Source organism: Dromaius novaehollandiae, chromosome 6 (genome assembly GCF_036370855.1).
Source record: "Dromaius novaehollandiae isolate bDroNov1 chromosome 6, bDroNov1.hap1, whole genome shotgun sequence".
Classification (NCBI taxonomy): Eukaryota; Metazoa; Chordata; class Aves; order Casuariiformes; family Dromaiidae; genus Dromaius; species Dromaius novaehollandiae.
The window spans coordinates 20027520-20047784 of NC_088103.1; the positions used below are offsets into that span (position 1 = coordinate 20027520).

The 20265-nt window shown below is 42.1% G+C and overlaps 2 long non-coding RNA genes across 3 annotated transcripts in view; both read right to left on the reverse strand.

Moving 5' to 3' along the window:
- Positions 1-8564: 8564 nt before the first annotated feature.
- On the reverse strand, positions 8565-16752 carry LOC135323532 (uncharacterized). Of its 2 annotated transcripts, XR_003261696.2 has the most exons (3): positions 12408-16752; positions 12252-12307; positions 8565-11509 (listed from the first exon to the last, which is right to left on the reverse strand). It is a non-coding gene; the product is annotated as an uncharacterized LOC135323532 (long non-coding RNA). The 2 variants fall into 2 exon arrangements; XR_010389684.1 differs by having other exon boundaries at positions 8565-12307.
- Positions 16753-16815: 63 nt separating this feature from the next.
- Positions 16816-20265, reverse strand: part of LOC112993317 (uncharacterized) — a 591392-nt gene continuing 587942 nt past the window's right edge. Inside the window, exon 8 of the long non-coding RNA XR_010389683.1 lies at positions 16816-19476. This is a non-coding gene — a long non-coding RNA (uncharacterized LOC112993317). The remainder of the gene's footprint in view (positions 19477-20265) is intronic.

Sequence of the window (20265 nt, forward strand, 5' to 3'; positions counted from 1 at the left end):
CATTTACCTGAATTTTGGAAAATTCTGATCCCATCAGCCTGTGCACAGGTTTTAGAATAGAACACAAGTACTGTGATGCGGGATTTGGGCTATAAAATGTTATCTTTTCTAGACAAGAGCATTTTCTTCTATGTGGTGCAGACCCTCTGCTTTGTGAAACAATTTAATTGTGAAACAACGATGCAGTAAGATGCAAATAGTAAGAATATTCCCTATTGCTTTAGCTAGTAAGAGTATCCCATGTTGCCTCACTGCACCACTTGCAGCTGTGGCTACAGGGACACTGTCCTGTAGGGGGAACAGAAATGGCTTTGCTGTAGGTGTAACTATTCAGCTAAGATAGGCTTCTAATTTTTCACCCCGGATAAGCTATGCAATGTGATTAAATTAGATCTCTTACATTGTTCACTGACTTCTGGTAAATTACACCTTTGATTTCTGGTCCAATGAAAAGGTGCTAATTACCTTTTTAAGTGCTCATTTAATGTTCTGCAGTGACATAAAGCATTAGTGCAGCAGGCTGCATGCTGGAAGCTTCGAGAGGTTTCTCCCTGCCCGCTTGCTTTCAGCAGCCTCACTCATTTTTCCTCCACTTCTTTCCTCTGTCCCTTCAAGGCACCTGCTGTGTGCCAGTTCTTCTACAGCTGAATAAATCTACAACATTGTTTGCTGCAACTGGCTCCATTTTAACTCATAAAAAAAAAGTCAGCATCCTCTCTGGGTCTTACTGCCCAACTCAATTTTTTGATTCTTCCCTTAGTAGGGGATTAGCAGATCTCAACCTGCAAACGTGTTCACCTCCTCTCCCTGTGGGGAAGGAGGGATTTACCCAAGGAGACACTTCATCCAGGCCTTATACTGCCTGCACCTTCCTATTTTATAGGTGCTGTAGCTCTCTGCTCTTGCCTGCGCTTACGTGGCCAGTGCTTTGAGGTCAAGGTGCTCGAGCCCTGCGGTGAGGCTGCACACAGGCATCCCGGGGATGCGGCAGACGCTGCTGCAGCCAGGGCTGCTTTGCTGTGGCACACAGCACCCGTGCTCCATGCGTCTCTGAAGTTTGGCTTTAGAGGTCCTGGACTGCCTTGGCACAGGTGACTCGGACCTCAGCGTCTGGGCTGAGACCTGAGAGACTCATGTCACAGCTGTGGCTGCTCCTCAGTGTCACCCAGGACAGAGACACTGTAGTAAAATTGCAAGAAAATTTCTTTTAATAAAAGCACCAGAGCACTTTAGCATGCACTGCCCAACCCTACTCTGGTTTTGGTGCTTCTTTAGTGCCTTTGAGGCATTTAAGGCTGGGCAAACCCTTCCTGCCCTCTCCGGCTCTGCAGGCAGGAGCCCTACTGGTGCCAGGGCACCCGTCGCCCGTGCCACTGGGGCAGCACCCGCCTCGAGGGCATGCACAGCCGGACCCAGACACCTTGCAGTTGTGAGCTGAAGTTTTCAGCTGCAGCTTTGAACAATAAAAGCTGCGGCTGAAAGTGCAGCTGACTGCGAACGCACATAGCTACAGCCTCTGAACGAGGGTAGGAGATGGCCAGCTCCCGCCATCCCGTAGGAAACGCACAGCTGCAGGGTGCCAGACCTCCGTACGGCTGATGGGAGGAATAATTTTTCCTCATTTCTCCAAATCAGAAAAATCCAAAGAAGGAGGACGGTGGCCCCGACGGCTCCCAGCTGTACGTCAGTGGGGTTTCAGACCAACCCAGCCCTGCCAGCGAGCCCAGAGATGGGCTTGGCTGCGGGTGTTTTACAGGAGGTTCTTCCCCTCCTCGTCTGAGCATCGCTAAGCCTTTCCCACACGCGTCTGGTTTGCTGCACCTCGCCAGCACTGCCTTGGTGCGGGCTCTGCTTACAAACAACACGAACAACCCTTCTCCTGTCAGCTCTCCTAGGAAGAAATATGTTTGCAGGGCATGGGCACAGCCGTGGTGCAGCGGGGCCGACTGGTGTGCGCCAGCTCTGCTTCTGCTGGATTTCCCTTTAAAACTATGCCAGCTTTTTTTTTGCATTACTACTTCCAAAGAAGATTAAATATGGCCTAATTTGAACTTGGAGAATTATTTTGCTTTCACCGAAACACATCCTGCTGCACTACATAAAACCCAGGCCTGGGCAGCTGTTAGGTGAGGCCTGGACTGGCCCCAGCTCCTCCTGGGCTCTCCCCCGCAGAACCCCCCGCCAGAGGTTTTGCTCCCTAATCGCTAGCCAGGACAAATACTGCAACGTGCTATGGTGAAGCTGGCTTATAGAAAAGAAATTTTAAAAAAGCCACAAATGAAAGAGATTCCAAACATATCCATTAACTTACTTGAAAAGAAGTTAGCATACTTGAGTTTTTTTCTACCTGACAGTTGTTTCTGGAGTAAGGCCTTGTTTCCCCCCCCCCCCCCCCCCCATGTGGCTATATCATTTCATCATATGGGGTTCTCAGTGCTCTAGTGGAAATTATCTAGCATTTCTCTGGGTATTGGACATCCATTGTTATTACAAAAAAACACTATTACATCAGTGCCCAGTTGTGGAAAGCCTCAGAGGCTCACGGTACTAGCCAGCGTGAAAACTGAGCACCTTTGCCCCCAAGAGATTTCAGACTAAAAAGGCAAGGTGGAAAGGACAGGAGGCAAGAAGAGAAGTACAGAGAGATGAAATAGCTTGTTGAACGCCCATTAGACAGGCAGCATCAGAGCAGCAAGTAAGAGAGGGGCCCTGAAGGCCTACTCTCGTGCTCTGCCCAGCTGACCCCAGGACCTCCTGCAGTACGCTGTCCCCGTTCACAGGGGTGGCTAGAAGAGTGGTGGACTTGCAGGAGGATTGTCACCCCTCACTACCAGGGACCTTGCATGTTTTTTTGAGAGGCAATCAACAACAGTGAAATTGCTCCAGCGTGCATCTATGCTGCGAGTTTGTTCTGCTCTCGGTTTTGTCCCTAGACCCTGTTCCTCTGATTTGCTCCCTGTACTCTACCTCGGCCGGTCAAACTGTATCTCGGCAGACTTTGTACCCTCACATGCTCCACACCTCTCACGCCAGACAGCGCACATCCCTGGAAGCACGCTGCACAAGGACCATGCCAGTGGCCTTCTGCGCAGCTTCTCATTATTATGGGCACTTTGAACTGAAATGCTCTTTTATACAACTGATCTGAGGTCCTGGTTTCTCTCTCTGGTGTTGCCTACTCTGGGAGAGGGGGTGGGGGAAGGCGAGATATTTTTCCTGCTCATCATGATTGAATCTTCCAACCTAGACTTCCATATTCCCTTTCCTCCTCTCAACCCTGCCACTTTAAATGAACTGTTTTCAGACTTATTCTAACACAGCCAGGAAGATGTAAAGAGATCCAAGGACCAAGGTAAAAAGATTTTTTCTTTCTTTCTTTCTAGAGTAGTACTCCTCCTTCTCAACCTCTGCTGATATGTCTCTATGAACAGTGTTGACATTGCTGAGAGGACTGCCTAACCACAACAGTCTTCAGAGTTTAGTCCTCACCAACTTCATACCCCTCCTTGTAGAGGAGAATCTCTCTTCATGGCACTAAAATATGTAGGATCAGGTATAAATCTTTGTCAAGGGCAGAGGCATCCACCCAGACATTAAGAATGTTTTTTTCTTGCATAGATCTAGAAAAGATGATTCAGACTGTGATTTCTTATTTGAATGTGAACTGGGGAGAGTTGGTAGGTAGGGATGGTGTTTATGAGCTATTTATGGCCAACTTCTAAGATTTAAAAGGAAGAAAAAAAAAAAAAGACGACCTCTATGCATTAAAGATATGGGAGTGTAGGTGAAATTGTCTTATGGATAGGTTTTTTTTCCATTAAAAATACATTCTTATGTTTCAAATAAGATTATTGGGTTTAAAGGAATACGGTGAAGGCAAGCCATGCTTTCAGAGTAGTAAGTTGATTTCTCCTGAGAAGCTGTAAGGGTTAAATTGTTAACATGCAAGTGTTTTGAGATGTGAATGTGATATATTAATGACCTATTCCATTCCTCCACAGAGCCATTTGGTTTTTAGCTTTTTAAATACTTTTTTATTTATATTGAGGGCACAATCAAACCCTCATCTGGGACTTTTATCATTGACATCAGTATGATTGCATTGGGCCTTTACAGAGGAGAATTAATTAAGGGCACAGATTCATGACTGAATTGGATTCAGCGTTGGTGGCTAAAGAGGTTACTGCTGAGGTGATAACCACAGCTCTTCTGACTCTGACAGCAGTCGTGAGCCAGAGACCCCTCCTGCCGCAGCTCACAGCCCAGCATGTTAACGTAAATTGAAATCAATGACTGCTGAAGTTAATACACCGTACTGTGAACTATGATGGCCCATGAGTAGACAAACTACCTGTCCTGCCACCCCTGCTACAGGAGCGGTAACTTCTGCTGGAGGAACGGGGTGGGCAACAAGGAGCAATAACTTCTGGGGAAGTCCAGGCCAGCCCGTGACTCCCAGGCAAAGTCCAATGCTCTTTGTTGTGTTACCAAGATATCTAGAATACGAAAAGCTGGATTTTAAATATCAGACTGAGTACCCATTTGTGTTACATCTCTGTACCTATTAGGCTTGGATAATGCAACTAGCCTAGTCGACTTCAGGAGGAGCTTTGTGTAGGTTTATAGCTCTGCAAAACAACAGGGTCAGTTCTGTAAAACTTTGCCTTGAAATAGGCCAGGCAAAAGACAGTTTCACAGCTCACATCGCCATTCTCCATTCAGTGAATATTTTAAGCATAAGACGGGAACAGAGCCAAGAATGTGAGTTCTGAAGGTATATAAAAGCTTACTAAACTGGAACATAATACTAGGAGAAAGAGTGCATGCACAAATGTAAATTCAGCTGATCTTTAAGGGGACACAGCTTTTGCAATCCTATTTGCATTTCTACAACTGCTGGTAATAAAAGCCTAGGCCCATCATAGCCACTGCCAATAAAAAAAAAGTCTGAACTCAAGTTATGTCTCGAGCAGAGGCAAAATTAAAACAAAGTGCTAATGTCTAGTGGCCAACACCTCTACAAGGACCAGGAATACAGCTGGAGAATTTTTTGCAAGTGAAGAAGGGACTTTGATCACAGAGGAGCACAAAAATGTGCAGTTTCATGTCAATCAAAATTAATTGTGAATTTGTCTAAAGCTCAGTGAAAAGGGTTCTGCAGATTTGCTTGAAAGAAAACAACATGTGATTACATTCTTTAAGTATTTCTGGTTTTGTTTAAAACCCAAGTTAAATATCTTGATAATGAAGCAGGAAAAAGACATCCAAAATAAACTAGATTGTTTAGGTACTTTTGAAGGAGAGCAGACAGGCAAGGGGAACTTTTTTCAATTGCTTTTGTTTTTAGACCATAACTGGTACACATATAAAGTACCAAATTGCTGCAGGTTCTGTCACTTTGCCATTTATCTCAATTTCTGACTATTCTACACAATGATACATTGACAACTATTTATTGTCTTAGCTGACTTTGGCCCAGAAATTGCTACAGGAGATTTTACCCAAGAGCTGCAGATTGCATTTGCGCTAGCACCTACCATGTAATCATTCCAGTAAGAATATGTGATGGCAAAAATATACCAACTTCTTATAATTAGGCATCATAAAACATGTCTAATTTTTAGAGTTATAACTTCTGAGCTGTGGCCAAAAGACATGAGACACTCACCCAGCAGAGCGTCCTCCGTTGTTCCTCCTAGCTCACGTTGCTTTCTTCCAGGGACTCTGACCAGGGAGAGGACTAATTTTTCATTATCTTGTTACTAAGTGCAGCCCTACATCTGCTCACTTTCACTGGAAAGAACGAAGAGGGCGAGACACAAACTATTCTTAACTCATTAGTGATCATAACCTCACAAGTTTGCCGGTTTCTGACAGTCTTCTCAGAACTGTGGTTAAAGACCGTTCCCTTGTATACCTTGGCAAACTTATTACCACTCAGTCCATGGGGTTCATCTTAACTTAAAAAATGCTTAAGCTTTTACTTCTTACAGAAGACTACAGCCATTGTGACCACATTTGTATCTGCAATGAATGATGATGCAATTCTTACTGCTTTCCTGACAAAAACTGAAAAGGTACAAGAAGTGGCACCTCATTTCTTATTTTGGTTACGAGTCATCAGCTCTTACCTTAAATATCAAGGCAAGGTCTCCCTATCTAAAAAAAAAAAAAAAATTGCTCTGCTCTAGAAGGAAAAGCAAGCAAGCCTGAGGAGGCTTAAATTAATAGTTATGATGAGTTTAAATAATCTCCATATTACTGAAGCTAAAGCCCCTACAGCAGATGACATTTTCCTTCTCTACAGCAAGCGTGAAGTTTGTTGAGAAAGGCAGGATACTCTGCCAGCTCAGAAAGACCACCTAGACCACACATGTGACTGCAACTCTGCATGTAGCATCTCAGGGATCAGGAGCATTCATGTTTTAGCTGTATTCTTTCTAGGAAGAAGAAAAAAAAAAGTCAAGACTTTTGTTTCTCTCTCTTACCATCTAAACTACAGACAATTACAGCAGCTACTTCTAGAGCTACTAATTCTCAGATTTCTGTATATAAATTACCAATACTCTGAAGCAGAAAAAAGGACTCCATGGGATCTGGTGTTTGTATGGAGCAGCAGGCTGGAGACACCAAACCAGTTTCTCCACAGTGCAAGCCTACACTGAGCTGTTTGAAAGCCAGGAAGCAAAGCTGATTTATACCATCTGAGGAGCTGACCCTGGAGGTGGAGTAAATGGGCTTGATTTAGCAATTCCCAACATCCTCACACTCCAACAGTATTAATGACCAATTAGGAGGCACTTTGTTTCCATACCACAGCAGCAGTGGCTTTAGCCCTGCCTTGAAAGGGCACAGAAGGGCAGAGGGCAACAACAGAGCAGAAAGATGAAAAAATAAGGTGGGGAGAAACCAGGGATTTTTAGGAACCTAAGTGCAAATCTTGTAACAAAATGCAATTGGACAGAAGGGACTTGGTTTCAGATGTAAAGTAAGCTAAATAGGTGAAACAGTTCTCTTTAAACTGTCATCATCAATTTAAGCCAAACTTAATTAAAAAAATAAACTGAAACAGCTGGATGTAGGAAGTGGCTGACTGACCTCAGTGCTCGGGCCGTTTTCCTTTTCTCCTTTCAAACCATTGTTCATCAGCTTCCACTTAAAGCAAACCAGAACCGTCAGGCTAACCACAATCAAAGCCATAGGGGTTGCTTGCATCTAGTATTTCTGTCTGTATTATTTGACATGCATTAAAAGAAAGTAAAGGGTATCATCTGAAAAAATCTCCCTTGCACACACGCATGGTGACATAGCACTCGTGAAATAATTACAACCTGTAAAGCATCTTCCATTCCAAAGGGTCCTTGGTGTTTATGTGATTATGACATTTGGAAAACCCAGTTTCTATTCCCCGTTCTACATCAACTTCTGAAAGAAAGCAGAAACACTGCTTCACTCCTGCCTCTTCTCCTATCTGCCCTTCGTCACGTTGGGACAAATAGTAAACTCTCTGGAGCAGGTTGTGTGTTTTCATAATTTCTACCCCTATGTTTCTACCTCTACGTTTTCCAGGCAAAAAATGTAGTACAAATATATGCTAACAACTGAAATGCAGCCTACTTCAGCTCCAGATGGAAAACAGCACACAATACCTTTGGCAGGTAAGTAAAGAGCATCGTACGAAGTACGTAATCTACCTGAGATAAGCCAGATGGTGGGAATTTGATAAGCCTGTCACAAAAACGTTATGGTCATAATGCTCCTTCTGCGAGCCCAGCCTAACGATGAGCTCATTCGCGTGCAGCTATCACAGTGGAGCCCTCTCAGAAGGTAAGGGACTACTTGCGGTTCACCTACTATTGATTTTCTGTTGTAGGCTGTCCAACAGGACATCTGTTTCTATTTGAAAATACTACAGTGTTATTGAAACTCATCAGTTCTGCAGTGGGAGGAGATTACTAACATACAGCTCACTCCTGTACACTTCAAATACAGATCAAGTGGTAGTTTCTGAAAGAAGTTATTCCACAAGTAATCAATTACCCTTTCAGTTTCTCAGTTTCTTTCTGAGCTGATAGTTATCTGTGCCCTAAAGCACATCCTATTTACCTCAGTGGGACTTAGTAGTACACCTGAAGTTAATAATATGCTTAAGACCCACATTTCAGGAATCTAAAAGGCTTATATAATGTTAATAAGCATCCTACCTTTGCAGTGCTTGTCCCAGCTTAGTTGAATCAGGCATCAGAGAGTAAGTCAGGAGACGTTATGTTTTACCACATGCATAACAAAAACTGAAGTAAAGGCCATGCAGATAGGATATATGTGAGAAAAAAATAATACCACACACAAACAGGAGGATGGACATAAGTTTTTATGGGAGAGAGAAACCTGAAAATGCATTCCTCACAACAACCAAATGGTGGCCACAGCACTGCTCCCTGGGCAGAGGTGGAACGCTGTCACATATGAAGACACCATATACAGGCAACAGTTTACAACTTTTTGCAGTATCTTAGTGACATATTGCCATGTTTTTGGAATTTCTAGAGACAGTTCAAATCTAGCATCCAAATTTGAAAAATTTTGAATTCATTTCAGAGTCTTTTATTTCCTTATGTCTAGATTGCCAATATCCCTGCAGCAAGACAAAGAAAGAGTTCCTGGCAGTTTTGTATGAATTCTCTATCCATTTTAAATTAGTCTAGTTATTACATTTTTACCTCAGTGACGCCTGTCCTCCCAGCCCACTGTCATGACCTACCAGAGTTGTCTAATAGCTCTGAAAAACTACTATCATATCTGGAGCATTTCACACATTTAAAAGGATTATCCATCAATTCAATATTAAAAAAAATAATAAAAACCTTCAAACTGGAACGCATGATACTTCTAGCTATAGCCAGGAGCTGGTGCTCTACCTATCCACAATGTATGTCACCAACTGCCTACATGACATTAGTGCTTTCACAAGATTAAAGCCACCCCATTCGTTTCTGTTCTGGTTCACTGTTAAAAGATCAAGCTAAAACTACTGCAGATACACTCAGAAATGCGCAAAACATGGCAATGGGTTATGGCAATGGGAAGAGTAGTTTGCATTTTAAAAGGCAAGGTGCTCCTTGCTGCAGCGGTGGGGAACATGGGGGGCTCTGTGGTCTCCAGCACAAGCTCCCTGAAACTGTGCCTTGCTGAGGAGCCAGGATTTAAGCCACCTGAGAAACTTTGGTCTTGCCCCGTGCTTGCTGCAGGTAAGCCTAGGAACCATGAGCCCTGCCAGGCTCCACAGCACCACGCATGCTTGGAGCAAGGGCAAAAAAACCACTCATGATTTTGTTTCAGAAGAATCTCTGAAATCAATGTTCGAGTAATTCATTAGATTATGAAGAATAAACAGGTTTTCCCAGGAAGAAATGATTAGTTTGTTTTACTCTTTGACCTGTTAAAATGCAAATATTGCTATGGAATTTACTCTGTCGTGACACCTCCTAGTAATGGAGCAGTCTCTTTTAGAGCTAGTGTTTTCCTAATTATAATGATAAATAAAAGTTAACCTCCATCCTAACTCAAAATGGATGCCATGGATTGTCAGGTCACACGATGCAGAGAAGTGAATGCAGCAGCATTTACATCATCATATTGACTTACCACTTGGGGGTTACTTATTGCATTCTCTTACCATGTATTGGGCAGCCATTTTTATTTGTTTCCAAAATGCTGAAAAGAAACATGACAGCTCCTCATTAGATTAGAACAGACAAGCTGCCTGAATCAACAGTGAAATTTTATGAGGGATGCCCAAGTATAAAAACAAGAGCTTTTCATTTTGATATTGTATACTTTACACTGTATTGACTTGCTTTTATTGATTTTTAATAAAAATGTGTAAGTGTTTTCCAAATGGTATAAATTAATTGTTATTGCACCACACAAAACAGAAGATTGTACCACAGTAATTAACATTTCCTGGCACGGAGTCTAAGCAGGCTTGCTGCTGAAACAGGCTCGAAAGCGTATTTTGACAGTACCACAAATGCTAGCATATGTCTGTGAGGCGCTGATGTGGCGTGCATGGCAATCGCTTTGAGCGCAGTGTCTCGGCTGCAAGCCCTCTCCAGGGCACGCTTCGCCCGGTGACCGTGAGCACGGCTAGCGGATGACCAGGGCCCCCTCCGACAGTCTGGCCACGGCTGTGTGAGTGAAGGACAAAGGATGCCTTTCTTACAGCTGCTTTCGAGACTGCTTTTGCCAAACTGTGGAGGCACGGTCATCGTTTCCTTCTGTTGTCCTCTGTTCCTGGCACCCACCCATTCTCTCTGGTCTCTTAGCTGAGGCGTGGTCCTTGGGGCAAGGGCCCTTCTTCACTGCTTCACGGCACACACGGGCAGGAGCTGCCAGGCCCTGTAATGGAATAAAGAGCTTCATCCTGCCAAACGGTGGCATCAGCAGGTATCGCCAGCACGGAAGCTGAAGAGGAGCACCACTTGTTGAGGCACTTTTAGAAGACTTGAGCAACCTAAGGTAGTATGTAGTGGCTAGAGCTATGACTCCCAAAAGATTACAGTTTAAGTAAGAGGAAACAAAAGGCAATTGATAAGAAATTGAGGCATGAACAGCTGAGAAGATTCATTAGCAGCTGGGAAATGAACTCTGTCATCTTGGATGCTGCAACTTAAACACAACACTGTCTCTTCTTTTAAAGCCATCTAAGTTATATAGATAATATATAGTTAGTTCTCCTCCGATTATTTAAATACATCAAGCAGCAGTTGATAAGCCAATTAATAAAAAGGAAAGCTCTGCATAACCTTTTTTCACATGACCAAGTCTTCTTCTTCTGTAGTAAGCAAGTTAGAACAAAATTTAAAACAAGCTTAGCACATCAATAAAAAACAAGGGCTTTCTTGTATGTATCCTCGGACAGAACATAACTATAACTGGCAAAGATGAACACCACAGATGGAGGCAGTGGGTAATGTCTTCTTTCAAAGCAAACTACATAGGTAGACAGCTTTCCCAGGAAGGAAGAGTTCAAACCAGAACAACTGCTGCAGCTACCCAGGTCTTCATACTCGCACCTAAGACAACAACTAAAACCTGTCCTCTTGCCCAGTAATCAACATCCCTTTGCATCTCAGGCAACTGATTTATAGCTCTTGTCCTAATCACCTCTGTCAGTGAAGCTTCAACTGTGATTAACTCCTTGTTTGCTAGATAGCAGGTGAAGACCCTTTATCCAGCCACAACCCGAAATATCTTTTGTAATCAGACAGAAGATTGCCATAATTTTGTTTTCTTTTAATTGGAAGAGATATAAAAGTGCAAGCTGATATTGATTTGTGTTTTGTTCAGAGACAAGGATAATATGAGTAGATAAATCTGATCTCTCACCCCCTTTTCCCAAGAATGTAAATATAGTTCACGTTGTTCCTGTCTTCTCTTCCACCCACCATTATTTTTCCTTCTCATGCAGATCTCCACATGAAGGTCTTGCTGTGGCATGCAAATCAGACTGAAAAAAGATCGTTCATACATTATCTATGGTATGGTACACTTCATTCAAGTGCCAATCTTTTTCTAGGAGCACCAGTATGATTCAAATATCCAGAGCAGTTCGCAGAGCAGAATTCAGCCCTGGTGAGAGCCAAAGGCTCCTTTTCAAAGTTTCTATTGAATATATTTGAAGAACTTTAGACAGTTGAGATAAACTTCCTAACTTGTAGATATTTGGACCAAAACAAAAATTCTCCAGGAGGACAGTATCTTTTGTTAGTCCTATAGTCAAATGTTAATTTTTGTGTGTAAAGGGCAGTTACTCATCTACACATATTCCCAAGTGGTTCAGATATTCTGCTTGCAGATTATTTAGAGATGATCCCAAATCAAATACTTAGATCCTTAAACTAAGAAAATTTAGGATAGGTTTGGAAATTTATGGAAAAGAGAACTTTAGTTCCTGAAACTAGTCTTTAGATTAATGAGATTATTTACAATCAAAGATACAGTCTTCATGGGTACCATTTTCTGCTCTCAGCTGAATTTCAAAAGGCCCTCCTATACGTGAATAACTTGGCAAGCTCTAGTTCTGAAAAGCATGTGATATATGAGCAGCTGGTACAAATTAAAGGAGCTGTGCTATATTATCTCAGCTGAGAATCTGACATTCAGGTTTGTATCTCTGTTTTTATGTAGCTATATTTTATACCAGGAGTAGGAGCCTAAATCTGAGAAATTCTGAGCAGCCAAACTCTTACCAAAATCAGAGGAAGATCAGTCAGGACCTCCTTCAAACAGGTGTGCGCTCTGTCATCTATCACAGAAGTGACAAAAAGTATTAACAGGCATTATGTGATGCTGGAACCACAATATAACCATAATCTAACATGGTATATGGGAAAGAGGAGACATACCTGCAAAGAGAAAAGCAATGGATGGTTGTGACTCTGCTTGGTGGAGTACTGCATGATCACAACTTGCTTTAAAGTTTAGGAAATTGTATCCCAATGGGCTGGCATGAAATATATCTATACAGTTAAGTGGATTAAGACATTATGGTGTTAGTCATGCAGATAAAGTTTTGCTACCCTAATGGTGATCTGTAGGAGAAGGAATGTTTGCCGGCAGAGGAGATAAGACAGTGAAAGTGCTCTGCCCTTGTTGGTCTGCGATTCAGTGCCTAGGAGCTATTTCCACTACTGAAAAGTTAAGGTCCAGCAAAATCCTCTGGCAGTCTTAGCTGGTGACTTCACGATGGATTCAGACAAAGCCTTTTGCTTGAGATAGGATATGAATTGAAACAATCTGGTAAAGAAAAACATTGAGTCAGAATTCAATAGAAGTGCAAATTTAAAACTCTTCCCTACCAGACATATTTTAATGAATGCATAGTTACAGGGTGACTATGTTATCTCACTTTTCTTGTGTCATTAACTGAGAAGAGAGTTTAAAAAAAGTGTCCCCACAGAAATCTTATTCATATGTTTTATTATATGCTCCAGCACGGGCACCACTTTAGTTTAATGGTGTGTTGGATGATGGTACAAATTTATAGCCAAAGGTTTACATCACAGACAGCTGGAATGAATAACAATAAATTAATTTAAAGTGCTACAAAAGTGCTCCCCATAGTATACAGTGCTTATGTGCTCAAGGCTAATAATTTATAAATGCACGTCTTTTATAATCCTGATCTAAAGTCCTGAAAGCAGCTAGTTAAAAAGCAGTCACATGACATAAATTATTTTTATTAATATTTCAAATGCATGATTAGGGTGGGCACCATGGTCATTAGCATTAGATAGCTTTCATTTATGGCCAAGTGCAATGAAGCAATAGCCAGAGCCAGAGACACTAGCTAAGCAATGCCACAACAACCACTGTGAGATGGGGAGGGGGAGATATAACCTGCTTTTTCTTCTTCCACTTGATTTTTGCATGCTAGCTATGGCTACACATTATTTTCCTGACTGGTGCTCCTTTTCCTTTTGCTGATTTGTAGTGTTTACCACATTAGATACTCATACAGTCTGGCAAATAAAAATATGCCGTTAGTAACAGCAGCGATGCTCTATGTGGTATTCATTGCATCAAGAGACACCGAACATCAGCAATGCGTAACGCAGTGAGGTGACTATTCAAAGGATGCCCTAACGACTTCCCTCATTAAAGCAGTAGTGCTAATTTGAACACTGAACTAATATTAACACAGCCACATGAACTGTTGCTTGGCGAGGGTAAAAGATTTTAAAGCATTTAGACTTGCTTTGAGGACACCACCATTTTTGGATCTGTGTCAGGGGATTAGAGAAAGTCATGCCTCCAGACACACAAATATCTGCAGAAAAGAACTGTGGAAAAAAAGGATAGGGCCAGGGCAGAAGCTTATGTTTTTGGGTGGGAGACTTGTTTTTTTGCTAAAGTAATCCAACAACTGCAATCTTCTCTAGCTAAAGAGTACATTCACTATTCCTGGTGACTGTGAAAGAGCAACTAGGTCACATAACTCACATAACATTGCCTCTTATTCCATAATGCACTTCTCAGGCATACATTACTATAGGGATGCCACTTGTCTTAATCCCAACGTTATTTTCTCCAAGCAAATTCGTCTGTCCCACCTTTCTTCATGAAAATTATTTACTTCTTAAATGCAGTGTCAGTAAACTGAGGTAATAGAAGGAGGCTTTCAGACTGAAAGAAGGGATCATGAATAATTTCTGTGTCTCTCATTCTGGGCCTTTGCCATATATTAGACTACATATTTGAATCTTGGCATATGCAAATATGCGCCACAAGCAACCCCATTCACTTCAGTGGTTCTTCTAGCAAAGTAAGCAGAGTGATACGTAAGATGGGCAGGGGTTTCTGCCCCCTCCACTTCCCCTTAAAAGGGAAAAAGGCTTTCTGCATTACTCACAATACCACCTTCTAAGTAACTATTCTCTATGAATTCTTTTTTAATATCAGAAACCTCTGCAAACTTGTAATCTCTTGCCTTTTCCTTTCTAGCTTTCTTTGAAAGCACTTGTAACACAGTTTTTCAGAGGTCAATGGGGGCATATTTGCATTTTGATGCATTTTAAATTTTTGCCTCCAGCATGCCACTCAAATGCACTGTGCTAATCAGAAGCAAATAACGATCTCCTCATCTCTTTAAGTGGGTGCCTGGGCATAGAACAGCACCACAAAATGCAAAAATAGTGAGAGCAATACATGACATAAATAAAAAGCATGATTACGCCAGCAAAAGCAGTTTGGATTTGTAAGCTGCGAGTTCTGCCTGGAATAAGCAGCTAATGTGTTTATGTGCACCACTGAAGTGATAAGGGGATTCGGGGGCTGGGTGCACAAGCTGCCTGCACGGGTGGAGCGCTGCTCTCGCTGGGCCGTATCACCGCTACGGCAATATACTTAGATGATGCATATGCATTTCTGAGGGCTTTTTATACAGCCAGGAGTACCCAGCGATCCAGACAAACCAAATCCAAGATTAGGAGGGATCTAGAAAAATGGGGCAGTTCCAAAAGCATGGGTTATCCATATTTTAGTTAGAGCTCAGCCAGACTGTGGGGAGGTCTTTTATTTTTAGCACTAGTTACAGGTTTGCTCTCAGCCATGCCTGCCCCAGTGGGGGTTAGACGTACCGGAGAGAAAAAAAAAACAGAGCTCAACAGATTATTCAATTTTTAAAATGTCTTTTTTTTTTTTTTTTTAAGCTCGAATATCTTTGAAAGACAGAAATGCAAGGAAACACGAGCACTTACTCACTAACCACAGCATCAGAAGAAAAACTCCTGATAAGCAGATGTTGCTTAAGCAGAGATCAGCTAGGCAGCGTGTGAGGGAGGGAGATGGAGATGCAGGCAGGTAGCGTGCGTACTGAGGCACCGTGGTGAGCGTGCGTGTGGCTGCAAGGGATGGAAAATGGGTGTGTGCACGAGCAAACGACACAGAGCAAAAGCAAGCTGCTCCACTGAGCATTTTGTATGTATTTTTAAGAGAAGGCAAAGAGAAGAAGCCGAGGGAGAGATGAAAGGAAGAGGTAGGAATGACCGGGTAATAGCACGGCTGGAATAGCAGCAGTGCAAGGTAAGAAAACTAGGCGTTGGGGAAATCATTTAAAGCCATATTGATTCGCTTTGGAGGTGAGAAAAAGCAGATGCACTCAGCTACTATGCAATGGCTCCTACAGCAGCTACTGCCTCTTGGTTTTTTGCTCGTGATGTGAAAACAAACCGGCCGGCACCCCGTGCCGTGCCCGCCTCTCCCCCGCAGTAGCAGGAGGCGCAATCAAGGCATGCCCACGTCCAGCGCGCCCGGCGAGCCCCCGGCAGCGCGGGCAGGACGAGGGCGCGCACGAGGAGGAGGAGGAGGAGGAGGAGGAGGGAGGGGGCTCCATGGCGGCGCAGCAGCTCTGACCCTTTCCCGCGGCTCTCGCGCCTGCCGCAGCGCGGGAGCACGGCCCATCCATCTACCGCACGAGACAACGTCCCGTCGCGGGAAACGCAGTCGAAGCCTCTCTCTCTTGTACACAAAGCAAGGTGATAAAGGAGAGGAGGATTAAACAATGCCTGGTTTGTGTGCTTGGTTCTTGCATTTAAACAATAGCGGGAGAATTTGACATGATGCAGAAAAACAAGGAATTTCAATATTCTAGTGGAAATTCTACATTTTTGGCAAAGGAGGAGTGGTATTTGTCTACACAGAAATACTATCATGTTTTGCCTTTACTGGTTCCAGCAAAGACAACACTGTACTAGATTAGGGCCTTGCTCTTTAGATTTATGCATATGCATTAATCCATCTGGTCCTTAATATATTTATCCAATGATATAATTGCAGAATTAATACATTGACACTGTGGCTGAGCTCTTCAGAAAAGCTCTCCTGGGAGCCAAATACCTGTGATGATCTTGCTAAGTGACTTGTCCCAGGTCTCAGAGCGAGCCTGCTCCCAAGCTGGGATTTCTGAGTCTTCCTGAGACTCAGAAGTTTCTCACACAAACAGCTTATTTGCTGAGAAAGGCAGTTTCAGATTCCCCCCAAACCTTTACCAAATTCAATTCAAACTTCATAAATAGTTTTAGCCATATTGCAGTCTTCTTATAAGTTCAACATTTTCTAAAATTAAAAATGTTCATTTTCCATTTAAAAGGGAGCTAGACTTCACAACAGTCAGGGTAAGGAACACACGGGAAAGTTTCCTTCAGAGTCAAAATAGTAGTGTTGTGTTTGATCTGAAATGAATTCGGGTATTTTTTTCCTCTTTTAACCCCCCCCTCCTCCCCCCCCAGGTCCACTGCTGACTGAAAAATCAATTACTCTCATGGCTCACACACTATCTTAGCGACTGGCCCATCCTTCCTGTTTTTAGCACCAGGAACCTCAAGCGTAACCACATGGGAATGCCTGTGTCATTTAGGTTTCTTACTGGCCTGCTTCTTCCTGAACATCTGCTGAGCAGTGTCTTATTTGTATGAATTATGAGTCAGGCTTAGAGCAGGTCAGAAAGTTTCCCTCACAACAGTTTTTCTAAAGAAAAGAGCTTTCATGTAAATGGAATTCTTCGTAAAAATCTAAAAATTCCATTTTCATAAAAAACTGGATTTCTGTTCAAAATTGAATGCACACTTTACTGAAGATGTACAAACAGTAGAATGATTTTTATTACAAATGAGAAAAACATTTCCATCATGTTCTCAGAGAGAAAATAATTGAACAGTGTCCTAATTGGAACTAATTCACTTTTTATATTTGTTACACTGAGGGGTGTAAATCCAGAGTAACTCCCTTGGCCTCACTGAAGTTACTTTGATTTATACTGTTGTCAGTAAGACTGAAATTTGATTTTAGGTCAGGACTGCTGTGAAGAGTCCTAACTCCCTGTGGATTCAGTTTAAACACAGCTGGCCAGAAGACATCAAAATGTGAAAATTTGTTATTAGAAGTACAAACATAAATACAACTAAGTATTTAAAAATAATTTACAACTGTATCTTTATCAGCTATAATTTGAAAATCAGTGTTATACAGAATACTGATTTGATTTTACAGGGTAGGTCCCTTTCCTCCAGTAGATTAAACATATCTTAAAATATCCTTAGATTTGATGACAGATGAGTATAACAGCATCTTAGCAATACTGAACAGGCTGATGATAGGTCTCCAGACTTACTGGTAGACCAATATCCTTTCTTTTTCCCTCATTAAAAAATATCCCTTTGTTTTAGATAGAAAAACAGAAGTTGCCACAACATAGGGCAAACGCCTTAGCTTCTGAAAGCCCCAAGCTGTTCCCGCTGAAGCCAAACGCAGGGTGCAAAGTCTCTTTATTACCAGAAGCACTTCAGTATCTGGATTATGAGTTAATGGCAGTTCCACTGCATGAATTCGAGTGGAGAAATTAGGTATTAATATGCAAATGCTACTTCTTAGTTTTAATTCAGCTGGTTTACAGGGCAGCTCATTTTACCTGCAAGTATCAATTGAAACAATCATGGCTCTTGCACTGCTTTGGGTTGACAGGTATAAACATGAGCAGGAAGTCTTGTGATCAGCTTCTAATGCTTTTCCAAAGTGCTGCCAGATTTTTAGAACTGATAGATAACTAATTGTGGGTAATTCTGGTTTCCAAGGCAAATAAATAAAGTGAGGAAAATGGGAGGAGAGCAAATTCATCTTTGGTGTAAGCTCACTGGCTTCAGTGGTATTTCACTAGAAATAGTTGCAGAGCAGGATTTCTTATGCAAACAAAAACACAAATTGTGTTAAATAAGAAAGTAACTTAAATCATGCCTTGGGCAAAGTAGTTCAGTTAATCCCAAAATGTTATTGCAAGAATACTCCTTCCTTTCCACAGTTCTAGGGAAGCTATAAGGCATGTTACATATTAACACTTCCCCAAAGAATGTATATAATTTCTTTCCCCATTTTAGTTAGATCAAAACTGTTTTTGCAAAGCAACTTATTGGTTAGTTTTCACACACACACACACACACACACACACACACACACACACACACACACACACACACACACACAAAAATAAAAGAAAAGAAAAACAGAGAGAAGGAAAGCTTCGTGTTTTGGTCAATCAGCCCTTGCATATGTTACCGGAAATGTCCATTCTGCTCCCCTGTCTGCAACCACCAAAAAGTATCTGGCCCCTGTTTTAAATCATATTGTCTGCTTCTATGAAGTCAGGGGAAGCTTTCCCAGAGTTAGCTGAGCACTAAGTAGTACAGCTGCCTTAAAAAGAATTTTCAATTCTGTGAAATTGAAATTAATTTTATTTCCCATATATAAGTGGAAAAAAATCCAAAAGCAAATGAAAATGCCTAGAGTAATGAAATGCTGGCATTGTGTGCTTCGAGTCAGTCGGAAGTTTGGTTCTGATTTTTACTTTTGCTTTTCTATTCTATACCTTCTAAAATCATATAAGAGAAAATAAATATTGAGATGACAGTGTTGAAATAGAACCTGACCCATTTCAGAAAATAAGCATCTCTACAGCAAGCTTCTTTTTGCACAACTGACAGATGTGCGTGTAAATTTTTTTTGACAAAATAACGTTTACAGGTGTGACCACAGGGTGGGCAAGAGAGGGTCGGATGCTGGCAGAGAGAGACACTCAAGGTTCATAAGGGGTTAAATAGGTTAGATTTAATACAGGACTCACACTACAGACTGCCCCGGGAGCCCCGAGGAGGGGTCGCGATGGGAGGCTGCTGGAGGTATCGGTCAGACTCGACTCATTGCTCCTAAGGGCCCCTCAGATCTACGAGAGCTGTCTCCTTATCTCAGCTGCGCTAACCGGGAGCAGCTGCTGCCCGGGAAGCGGCTCCACGTTGCTGACCACGCGGAGTATGCCGGCCTGGCCCTGATGGGGATTTGGTCAGTGCGTGGTTTCACACGCCGGGGCTGCTACCACGTGCTCTGCCAGTGACCGACTCCTCGCTGGGTCTCCCGCAGGTGTTCTCACTACAACAGGCAAAAAAGGATGCTATCAACTAATTTTCAGCCAGCTCCCCAAAGTGACAGTACTGTGACAATGAAGATTTTAATTTTATCCTAATTTATTTAGAGCAATTTGTATATGATGTCCCTCTTTCCTCACACTTGTTAATACCTTACAGTATAAATAGACCTACTGAAATCACCTGAGATTTTCTTGGAGTGGAATATTACTGAGAATCAGGATATCACAATAGATATTTGAAGAGATTTGTGATTAATGCAACTTATGGTAAATATATTCTGACATTCTTCTCCAGGCATGTGTTGTTAGTCACTCTCAGAGATTAAACACTGAGCTACAAAGATATTGGATCTGGCATGCAGGGTCTTATGTTCTTATGTGCTGACCAATACACACAATTAGGATCAACAAAGCATTTCCAGTCAGTAAGACAGAATTGTAATATAATGAATTTCTGCCTTCCAGTCGAGGCACTACAGCTCCAGCTTACACATCCTGGTGTCTGCAGAAGCACAGTTACAGTTGCTGATAATTAAAAAAAAGTGGAAGAATTTTATTAAATCTGTTTCTAAACCGTTTTGAATCAAAACAATACTAATCTTTTACTTTATTTTTAAAATAATTAACATGGGCTAATTTTTTTTTCTATTGCTCTAGACCAAATGGGTGCAGTAGAACTAGTTATAAGCTTTCAAAGCTTTAAAATAAAACAGGATATTTTACACAACATTTTCAAGAATTGTTCCTTCTGACATTTTGTTCAGCTACTGGCCCAATGGGAAGAGAGTTCT